We start from the raw sequence: 12,041 nt of genomic DNA on the forward strand, positions 1-12,041 counted from the left end.
CAATAATGGGCGCCTCGTGGCCTGGTCGAGGGAAAGAGAGCGGGAGAGAGAAAGAGGGAAAGCGGTTCCACGGGAACAGTCGGAAACCGAGAAGGGTTACTTTCTGGTGCTACATATAGGAGGGCCCACTCGGCAACCGTCCATCCGTTCGTCCGTTCGTCCGAAAGCACTCGTGTACCGTGATCTATCGCCTTAACCCCTACAACGTTGAGTTCTCGGTCCCGATTGTCGAGGAACATCTCACACGGCCTCACCTTGCGCTGTCGGTGTTATTGCGAATCGAAACAATTACGCGTTTCGATTATTAATACCGCCATGGAGCGACATCGATCTTTAATAAATATCACCTACACGGTCATTGAACTTATTCCTTTGCGGACAATAGCGGCGAAAGAATCGAATAAGATAAATTTAGGTTCACGATTCGCTCACCGAGGACGGTTTCCTCAAGAGATCTCCTCAAAGCGTAGGTACATGGCGATCGCGCGCAGTGCACGTTATGTAAGGAAAGCCTTTGAAGAAAGTATTCTAGCGCGGCTCGAGTTAATCGTCTTATGAGTAACGGCGGGGAAAATAATTTCGTTGCAAAAATGTGGTTGGTGCTTTGAGGCGATATTATAAAATGATGTATTCTTTGAAGGCATTTAAGAAATATAAAAGAAACCGTTAACATTGAAACATTTTTCTTTGTGACTGACGATTGTATGTATTGTTGTAAACTTTTTTCCGATAAGTAATTTGAATGAGAAAATTGCGCGCGCGCATTAGATATCTCCAATTAAAATTATCTCAATTTAATTAGGTGATTCTAATTATCATCTGAGGAGTTGTAATTGTAAAAAAGAAAGAGAAAAGTTTTTAAGTTTTATTTTCAAGATTATACAATTGGAAAATTTGTGTTAAATTTAACACATGTTTCAAATGTTCTACCCTTTTGTATACTAATTTTTTACGTCAGATGAATATGTGTATTAGGAAGTAACACAAATATTACATAAAAAATATAACATTGACATAATTAATAAGTAAATTATGAAAGTATATTTCTTCAATAAAATTAACTTATTTACAATATGTTATAAATATATATACAATATGTTATAATATATTAATTAATTAGTTTGCATGTTACATTAACACGGTTCAGTAACTTTAATATTTATAATATGTAAAATTAACATGTTTTATTTATTTTTCTTATAATTTGCGTTTTAAAATATATTATTTTATATTATTTCTACATTTACTCATAAATTATTATTTTAAGACTAACAATAGAAAATGTTGAATATCAATTTAAAAAATATTTAAACGATTATATTATGTTAAAGTAGCACTCATATTTGTTAAATATTCAACACAAATTTTAACAAGTATCGATTTTAACAGAAATAAAAAATATTTTCTACTGTGTGCGTGTGTGTGTGTAAATTTTAAAATGTAATTTTCCTGTTCTCTTGTTTAACGTATATCTATTTTCTCATATATATATATAATTTGTACGATGAAAATCTGTACTATATAAGTCAATACGGCTATTAAGAAATAGCAATCGACAGCTGACAGTTTGTCGTAATGATCCCTTTTAGCTACCTCCTGAAACTCACTTGAAGAAATTAAGAATGACGCGGAGTTTTCCAAACGCTGGAAAAATTAATTTGACTGATTGAAATCGGCGTTGCAAAGTGTGTGTATTATACTTATTGAATTACGATACTTCATATTTTCCACCTTATTTTTCTCCAGACTGTTTTAAAAACATCGTAACTGAATTATATATATACGTGGTAATTGAATTATAGTTATGGTTTCGTAATTAAAAAAATTTTGTTGTTAATTACAGCATATAATCAGTGCCTACTTATAATCACGTTCCCACGCGGAAATTTTAGCCTGTTACGTTGTTAGACGTTATTATGCGGTGCAACACGACAGGTCGTTAATGTAACCATTACGCGACATTGATCGTTTCTTGAGAATACCTCATTATAATCCTTCTTTGATTTGCTTAAGCATCTAGATAGAATGAAACCGCAAACGCGAGTAAACAATCTCATCGAATGTACCCTACAGATATCCCCTCAAGGGCAAATAGAAGTGGTCGTTTCTTATTCTTCCTTCTCTCTAGACATTCAATCAGAAAAATAATTATTTCGATATGTATTGTATTTTATTTTCTCTCTTTTTCTTTCTATTCGTTTTTATAATATCATATATTTAATTCAGTAAAAAAATTGTTCTTCGCAAGAATATAAAAAATATGATATTCCATTTTTCTGAATATATATATGATGAAATATTTTTTGAAGTTTTTAAATATGTGTATAACTTTGTATACGTAAAATATATTTTTATTTTTATTTAATATTATATAAATGTGTGTGTGTGTGTGTGTGTGTGTGTGTGTGTACACATTCACTCAGAGGATATATGTACATACGTATATACAGGATGATCATTTTCATTTGTCAAATCAAATATTTAAAATAAAACGTAAATTTTTAATGTCTGAGGACAAATAATGACGAAAATAATTTTTTAAACAAATTTTCAAGATTATATAAAAGTCTCTCTCTCAGTACATTTTAAAAAAATGAAATTATGATTTTTCTAATTTATATATTACGTAAAAAAATTATATAATTTTATTTTAAAAAGACAACAATGACATTCATATAATTATAAAGAATTATTTTCAAAAATTAATTTTATCTTTATTCGTATCCCTCCAAACCATATAACTTTTGTCTAAAAAGTTTCCTTCTAAAACTTATAGATTTTGAGATATTTGAGCGGATTAGTTAAAATGTGCCTTTTTGTATATGCGTACCTACATATATCAATGTAAACTCAAACTTTTTGAAAGTAAATCAATAAAATGAATAAATTAAATTGCCTCAGTAATGACAATAAAACGTTTTTTTATTGTTGATATCACTGATATGATGATATTTCGAATGGAATGGTTGAAAACACAAGATGTGAATTTTCAATAAATTCTTAGTCAATTTGATGAAAATTCAAGCTTTATCACGATGCAAACTTTCGATAGATTAGAGTCTGTCGTAAAGTTCGTTCGAAAAACCAAAAAATATCCGCATAAGTTGAATTTCGAAAATACTCTTTATATAACAGAGTGTCTTAAAGAAAAGTGTTACTTTTTGTATCGCGTTCTACGATCGTGACCGCTGTTGGTGCAGATATACTCGACCTCTTTCGGGCTTGCATGTCGTGTATCATAAAACGAGCACACATGAAAGAAACATTGTTGAAGTAGACTATCATTCGTCTTCGAAACGTGAATTTTTATCATAAAGTATCATACTGTAATTTTCCACATCCCAAAAAATTATGCATGTGTAATATAAGATATAGTAATACATATACATACATGTACGAGTGATGTATATTATATAATAAGGATAATTCAGGGCCTTCGACTTAAAAAAAATTATGCAATAAAAGTTTCAACTTTTTTTGATTTGTTCAATAAATAAATTTCCAAATAAAATGAATATTATGCATCCTTTTTTTCTGCTTCGAAATAACAAATACGCTTTGTCGGAACTTGTTGAAAATACTTTACGTATGCAGAAATGCTCCATTTGTTAAATTAACAGTCAGGATTTCCAGAGAAAACAACCGTCTCTGCTCCGTCGTCGCGGTTTCCGCACCGTAATGTTATTAACTCCACACAGAGGAGCGTAATCACGAACTACTTTCCAGTGGCTACACACGGCTATTATCAGCGATCCCGACAGAGCTCCATGGGAGGATGCGTGAAATCCGCCCAGGCTGACGTACGACGATCGATCCCATGTGCAAGCTTTACTTGTAACGATTACCCGCGTGGTGTATCCCTCGTGCAGAAGTGGGTCGTCTCGTTGGGGGTAATGACTCATTAACAAAGCTGATCGTGACAGATCCGCAATACTGCATGTTGCGGGCACGTATGGTAAACATACCTAACATATCGGCTGTCTCATTCGTATCTATTGATACGATGACGTGAACTCGGCGGATCGGCAACGGCTCCCGGAATTGGCGGCCACGATTCATCGCTGCGCGATATAATTCGCAAAATAGTTTGCCAACTGAATAAGTAGCATTAAGAGGGATAACGCGTTTATCCCGCGCGCCGAAGAATAAGACGCGAGATCCGCGATAACCAACGTCGGTTAGAGCGAAAGTTAGAGAAGAATTTCAGGTACAATCTGCCGTCACTGCCGCTGCACGTTAATGCCGCGTGCAGCGAAGAGCTAAGTATCTTGTAATCCCTCGCTTAAGATCAAGAACTTCCGAGCGCTAAACGCGACTTACCGTTAGTGACGGCTTTAACGTCATGTGAAAATTATAAGAGATACTTCGACGGCTCGTAGATAAGCGCCGCCGCGGTGAACGAAAAGCCCGAGAGTGTGGAATTTAGTAAACGCAAATCAAATATTTAATCTAGCTGAGAATCGAGGCGTCATCCCTTATGCAATACTGCACAATCACTACAGATTTTACTAACAAATTCTAAATTTAATTTCATCATACACTCAAAGAAAAAGGCAGTGGTGCATCTATAAAAGCGACAACTATGTAAGTTTTACACATAGAATTAATGAATAAACTATCTTACAGTTGCAATAATTATTAAACAATTTATTTAACTATGTAAATTAATTTTATATATATATATAGAGAGAGAGAGAATAAGGCATACAACTTGCACATCTCGAAAACTTGGTAAACTAAAGTCGTATAAAAAACTGTTATATACAAAAGCGTGATTTCGAGGTAACTATTACATAGTGCATACATTTTTTTTATAAGTGGAGGCGTTAAAAATATTTCAAGGTCAATCTCATTTTTTAAATAGAATTATATCAATTTTTTTACATAATATAGTTTCTCTAACTATTATGCATATAAGAGTACTAAATAAATGTATCGAAAAACCAATAGTTTACGAAATATTTTATACTTTAATTATTTCGGCACATATTAACATAAAATATTAAATATCGTAAATTATTAATTTTTCGATAATCGTCTCTTAATACTTTTATGAACAGAATAATAATATGAATCAATTGGTGTAAAGAAAATACATAATTGCTTAAAAAAATATATGGACAAAACGGATAATTTTTTTAATAAGCAACTGTATACATAAAATTTATTACAGTTACAGTGTAGTTGTCACTTTTAATTACTATCATCATGTTTTTCTCTGAGTGTAGCAAAATTTGTGTAACTGCAACTTTAATCCATTTTTAACTTTTAATATTAAATATGAATGTAATTGTTATAAATAACCTGTATAAAGCTCTAAAACAAAAATATAAGTTAAAAGCTAAATTCATGATAGAAAAATAAGAGGATTTCGAAAGAGTCTAATATAGCCTTTCCGCAAGCTAATCGCTATGCAAGATGACTCAATATCAAGATACTGACGTTTTCCACTATGGGCCACCGTGCATATTTTATGGCATGGGACGTGTTCTGTTAGATACTAAACCGATGTCTGAAGCATCCCGACCGCAATGGATTACAGCCAAGTCATTATTCATCCCCGCTTTATACATTATTTCACACTTCGGCAAGCCTCTACCCGCAGTACCGGCACCAGGCCCCCATGCCTTCCTTTCTCCTATGTTTACGAGCATTTCGGCGGAAATGGAAAATGTCGAGAATTCGCTGAAGTGTCTCGGTACAAAGCTCACGCTGCTGAAAGCAAAAGCAATCTGCGATGCTCGCGTTGCATTGGGAATAGCTTCCGTCTTCGTCGCTTGACTTCGAGCAGTTTCGCGGTGAAATACGGGTGAGATGACGGAAATCGCAGAAAGGACGGAAGAAAGGGAGTTGATTCGCGAAGAGTGGATATAGTCAACTTTAAATTTGATTGGTGAGAGCGGCTTACCCACCATCGGACTACTCCAATATTTTCTTCTGTCTGCGGAAAACGCGTCACGAATATTCCATCAATCGTTAAAAAGCTCAATCGAGATTCATTCCCACAATATATTCGCGATATTCTTCTTGCTTGTAATTTGTATAATACTGTTAAATATATCAAAGGAGTAATGGTAACCGAATCCCTTGAATTAAATAACATTTTATTAATTTTAATTTCCATGTGTCAAAATGTAAATCAGTTCCTTTTTGGTGGTTAGTTTCCAAGTAAATAATGTTTATACGTATAATGTATGCATTTAGCACAAAATAAGCTTGAGTCCAATTCAGTATGTTTTCTTGATTTAAATTATTTAACTTCATTGTTTTTTTTTTTTTTTTTAGTTAAATTAACGACACATTGAAGAGGGGTAGTGGTGACCTACAGAAAAATGATTAAAAATATATACCTAATTTAAATTGGATATAATGTGACGTTATATGAATTTAACAGCGTACCGTCCAAATTTGTGCAAAAATATCTATCGCTTGAGAATTTTGTTTTGCTAAAAATATTTAATCTGAAACTGCCAATTTACTGTGAGATTACTACTGATCTGATTAAAAGATTATTTTTATTTAAACATCCCAAACCATTTTTATGATCCAACTTGCGTTAATAATTCAATTACTTCGAGACCAGATAATTTGATTCGCCTACCAGACTTTGTTATCCATAGTTCGACTTTTTATTATCGAGTTTTGATTTTTTTAAAATGAAGATCTTGAGTCGCGCGAAAATATTTTCTTTCCATTATTACCATATTAGATTCACTTCGATCGTGGATAAACGAGCAGTCACAGTTGGCGTTTTTATCTTACGCGCACAAGTTTTTCACCATCTGCTACGGTCACTCATTGATATGTGCATCGTTGGAAATGCAGTCGACTCGATGGAAACGACCGTACATACGTGTCGTTGAAACAACAACGACCGCGTAATGCAAAGTAAATATAGCGGACGGACGCGCGTCGCAAATTCACAATCACGTCATAACGAATCGAATGTTATTCTGAACGTTGCTCGCGCGCGAAACCCGCCCGCTAGTTAAATGGCTCTATATTCATGCCGCGGGATACGACGCGAGGCGAGGGAGAGAAGCAAATGGCAATAAATTTAAATTGAATTGTTATATTTACACGCGCATCATAAATAATTGAAGTCGCTGCGGCCGCATCCGGGCACGATGTGCGCGAGCCGAAAACGCGTGCGGAAAGTACACCGCGGAATGAGGGGAATTGCAATTTGCATTTTCTATTGGTTGACTCGACTTAACGATTCTCTCGCCCGCTAACGAGCATTACGTTTATATTATTCGACTTAACGACTTCCGCGTCGACTGGCGTGAGTATTGACACTGTCCGATTTGATTTTCATTTGACGCGATATAACGAGAATCACTTCCATGTACGCGCAACGTGAGGAAATTCTTTAGGAAATCTGCAATTCTCCGCAGAAAGAATGATTTTGCTATCTAAAATATTAGCTAGATATAGATCTGAAAATAACTAACTTTGTTAGACTCTCAACATGATTGCGTAGGAATCTCAAGCATAATGAACAATGTTGCAAGAAGTTTTGACGTTATACCAGCGACCAGCTTAAGCGACCTACATAACTACTTTGATGGTCCAATAAAATTATTTTTAAATACGTATCTAACAGGACCTCGCACTAATTATGCGGAAAATTGAATCCCGGGGAAATAAATTAGTTTTCACATATTTTATAGCTTATAATATAGTAAACGAAAAATGTTATACGCATGAGAGCTTGATAATAGATAGTTGCTCTCTAAATCTGAATCAGTGGATAATCACTGATATCAGTGCCAAGTTTGGCACTGGATAATCAGTGAAGTTCAATTAAAAAAGAAAAAAGGTTTGAGCATTATATATTCTAATATTGATATTTATATGTTAATTTCAATCTTCTAATACTATATTCATTAAATTTATGCACTAAAATAAGATTAATTAGATCACATAATAAAGGTTAGCTAGGTTAGGAATTTCACATTTTGCCAGTGGCATACTTGGCACTGATATCAGTGATTATCCACTGGTTCAAATTTAGAGAGTGAGCTATGGTGTACCAAAGTGTTTTGTGTACTCTAAAAAATATCGGTATGATTTTAATACCATTCGATGCCTATATAATCCTCACCATATTAATGTGTTAATTAATATAAATAAATTAAGATATAGTGTGAATTAAAAATCCCTGTTAAAACTTCATCATTTTGATGTTAATAACACCAACACAGTGAGAATTTCCATAGACACCGCATATGGTATTAAATCTGATATTTTTTAGAGTACATTGTTATGAGAACAAGTTTTATCTTTGATACATCACATGTTCACAACATTATAAGCTACAATATGGATACAAAATATGAAAACCAATTTATTTCATCGGGATCGGATCCAATGTTCTAATATTCTATATAATTTGTGCAGAGTCCTTTTTAGATGCTTCAGCAAAATCATCCTTGCCTAAATTATTTCTTCTAACATTATAGATAAACTTGGTAACGTTAAACTAATTCTATGAATCCGTCTAATTATTATGAAATGTAATCCGACGCGAGGCAGATCACTTACAAACAGTTTACTTCTTTCGGTAGTTCCGTACAAATTTTACCTCACTCTCGCACGGAATATCTCGCTAAACTATTCGCGATAATGCAGTCGCTTAACAGCCCATTAAGCATGGTCATTAAAAATTATCCGCGTAGATAAGCGTAATAAAATAATTTGCGTAGTTCGGTAACGCGCGAACGGACGCATACCTCCGTACGGAAAGCTTATACGCAAATTCATTCAAATTACGGAACTATGACAGTTTAAGGCTGCAAACTGCACTAAGCGGCGATTATATGGGCTCGTCGCGGCAGAATGACGCTAAACAGCCGCTTGCACTGCCATCATCTTATGCACACCATATATCGTTTACCATACGTTTACGAAATGGATGAAGACACTCTGTGTAAATTATGCAAATAATCTTAACGAGCATGACAGCCATGCTTCATCTGTGCTGAATTGCTATTTCAATGTAAAGATAATGTAAAAGATAATGTAAAAAGCATTTAATGAAAATATGTATACAAAATATGTAACAAAATTACAATAAAGCTGATATTAAATCAGCTTTTTACTTTTAAATTGGATCTACTGATTAGTACTTCTTCTTCTTTTTATTTTCTTATCTTTAAGGATGCATTATACATATTTTTAAAATAACAAATATTAAAAATTAAAAATTAGTAAATTTTAAAGTAACATAAAAAATTTAGTGACTGTTTAAAAGCTGAATCAAAAATTATTTCAAAAAGTAATATTATTTTATATCTATGCTTTAATGAAAATATGTTATAAAATATTAGCAAAATGTTTTTTTTATATAAATATAAGTAAATATTCAAGTTGACTTACCTATGTAAAATTTCATTACAACGTATTGTAGTAACAATAACAAAAGATTGGAAATAATCGGATCTCGCGAACTAGATCCGGGTACGATTCCCGGCCGAAGCAATATTTTTCGCAATAATTTATTACAGTTTTTTAAGATTAAATTTGGGATATTTGGAGGGATTATTAATATTTTAGATTGATATATATATATATATAACATTCAGACCGTGGTGGCACTTCGTATTTAAAGTAATGTATTCTAGTAATTAGTTAAATTAGTTATTCTATAAATAAAGAAAATTGATATATTTGTTGAGTTTATTTAAAGTATATATATTAATACATCTGATAAAAAATTTGTGTGATACATCGTCAATACAAATATACATCTTTTAATATATAACTATATTCCACAACTTTTTACGGATCGGGTCTAATGGAGATCCATAAACTTAACCGTAAGTGTAAAGTATAAATAAATCGCCTCCTATCTATAATGGCAGCTTGTAATCGTAACATAATGAACCGTAAACTCATAACTTGAATTCGTATTTAAATCAGTTCTAACTGTGCAATTTTGACTTTCGCAAGGTGTGAAAAGTTATTATTATTTATGAATGGATATTCATTGCGTTAAAAAAACAATTCTTGTGGCTGTTACTTCGGTTGCAATTATTTTGCAGTTATTGCGGAAAGAGAAAAAAGATTGAAACGAAAATATTGGATTCTACCAATGTTGTTACAAGAAGAAGATTGTAAAAGAGAAATCGTCTCTCACGAGTGAAACGTTCTCGCAATTGGTTCACGGTTAGCAGCCACATAATAATATATACGAAATTATAAATTAATTGCGCTTAAATTATAAAATATGTTATAGTATATTATTACATATAAGTTGTATTGTTGTACAACAAAATAAATTAATACTAACAAATGCATTCCCGTTGCATTCGGTGTTTCTGCAATGCTACAGAACAAATTTTGTGATTTTATTCTATCTTTATCTTAATATAAAGACTATTTTTATTATACATGGGAACATTTTTCAATTAATTCAGTTAAATGCTGACCTGTCAAGAGAATCCGTTGCTATTGATATATGTGCACGGACAGGACGGTTTTGCTGAATTATCTACAAACTTAGCTAAAAATACAGATCTGAAAATAATTTTGTCGGATTATCAAAATAATTATATAAAAATATCAAACATGGTGAGTAATGCTGCAAAAAGTTTTAATTCGAGCAATTAGTTTGACCTACATAATTATTTTGATACTTGTATAAAACAATTTTCAGATCTTTATCTACCTAAATTCTTAAATACTTGAGCAAAATTGTTGTTTCCGTGTGACTACAAACATATAAGCTTATATTCTTTTTGAATGTAACTAATCTAACTTTGGTACCTTAATCATAAAAGTTCGAATAAACTAATTTTGATTTACGTTTATGATTACAGATCTCTGCAGATTGGATTCGCGCTTTTACTTGCCAACGCATTATTTGCTGTAAATCGAATTATTTTGTCTTCTTTCAACCCTATTTTCGTATTTTCTCGCGTCTTGGCTTTAACAGAGTCGCGCATTAGACGAGTTGCTAGTCGACGTTGCCCAAAGTAGTTAAGCTCCGTGCTTGGTCGGACAAACTGCACCGTGAAGCTCGGCCGCTGATTGCAGTCGCGATTTTCTGCTCGGGCGTTCATTTCCCCGCGCGGTTCGCATAAACTGTGCGAATGCATGCACGCGTCCGCGGCCGGTTCTCGTAGGATAAACGCGGAGTGCGGCCTGGAAATTACGCCGTAGTTACATTCGCGTAAACGTTTTTAATCTCGTGTCAGCGGCAGTCGCTGCAACGTAAAATTAAGTACACTCGTTAGCGTGGGCGATGCCTGCTAATGCGGGAAAGATTCGGGCGAGCCGGCCCGCTCCGGCTTCTTATCTTTTTCAAGCGCGGCGACTCGCATTAATTTGCGATTTGCCCGCGAAAAGCCCAGTGATGGCGTATTTCGCGGCCGGGTTAAATGCATAAATCGCCCGCGAAATAAAGCCAGCAATAATGCGCCGCGCCGGGCGAGCTGGGACCACCGACGCGTCGCGTCGCGTCGAGTCCGCGGTAGCACGAAGCGGTAGCGTGATAAATGTTTTCGCGAGGATGAAGGAAGGAACGTTTCGCGAGTGTTTCCGCGCGAGCGCAACCTGGGATTACTTAATGCGGAGATTACGGGCCGTTGAACGGAGAGCTGTATAACTAATCTACATCGCACACGCAATAAATACGAAGCGTACCGCACCGCGAGACGTTATCGCGTTCGAGGCCGTAAAGTTCTCATTTGTAACGGTCAGGCGCCGATTTTACTGAATTATCCCTTTCGCGCCCAGGATTTCATAATTTTATTTTCTTGGCGCAATATGCAAATCGCGCGACCTCATAAAATTGAAGTGACAATCTCAGTCGCGAATTATATGGCCGTCAATCAACGGCCGTCTTATCTCCTTTACAAAAAAATCGATAATATTGTCAAGAGTCAAATTCAAACTAATTACAGTCTCCATATTTCTAATTGCACTCAAATAAATTAGTTTAAGGAGGTTGTAAGGCAAATGCAATATGTTAAGAACTACTTGAAAAAATTACAGACTATTCTAAATTTCATTTAATAATAATACAAAAAAAAATA

This window comes from Trachymyrmex cornetzi, unplaced genomic scaffold, assembly GCF_001594075.2.
Source record: "Trachymyrmex cornetzi isolate Tcor2-1 unplaced genomic scaffold, Tcor1.1 scaffold392, whole genome shotgun sequence".
In the NCBI taxonomy this organism is placed as follows: domain Eukaryota; kingdom Metazoa; phylum Arthropoda; class Insecta; order Hymenoptera; family Formicidae; genus Trachymyrmex; species Trachymyrmex cornetzi.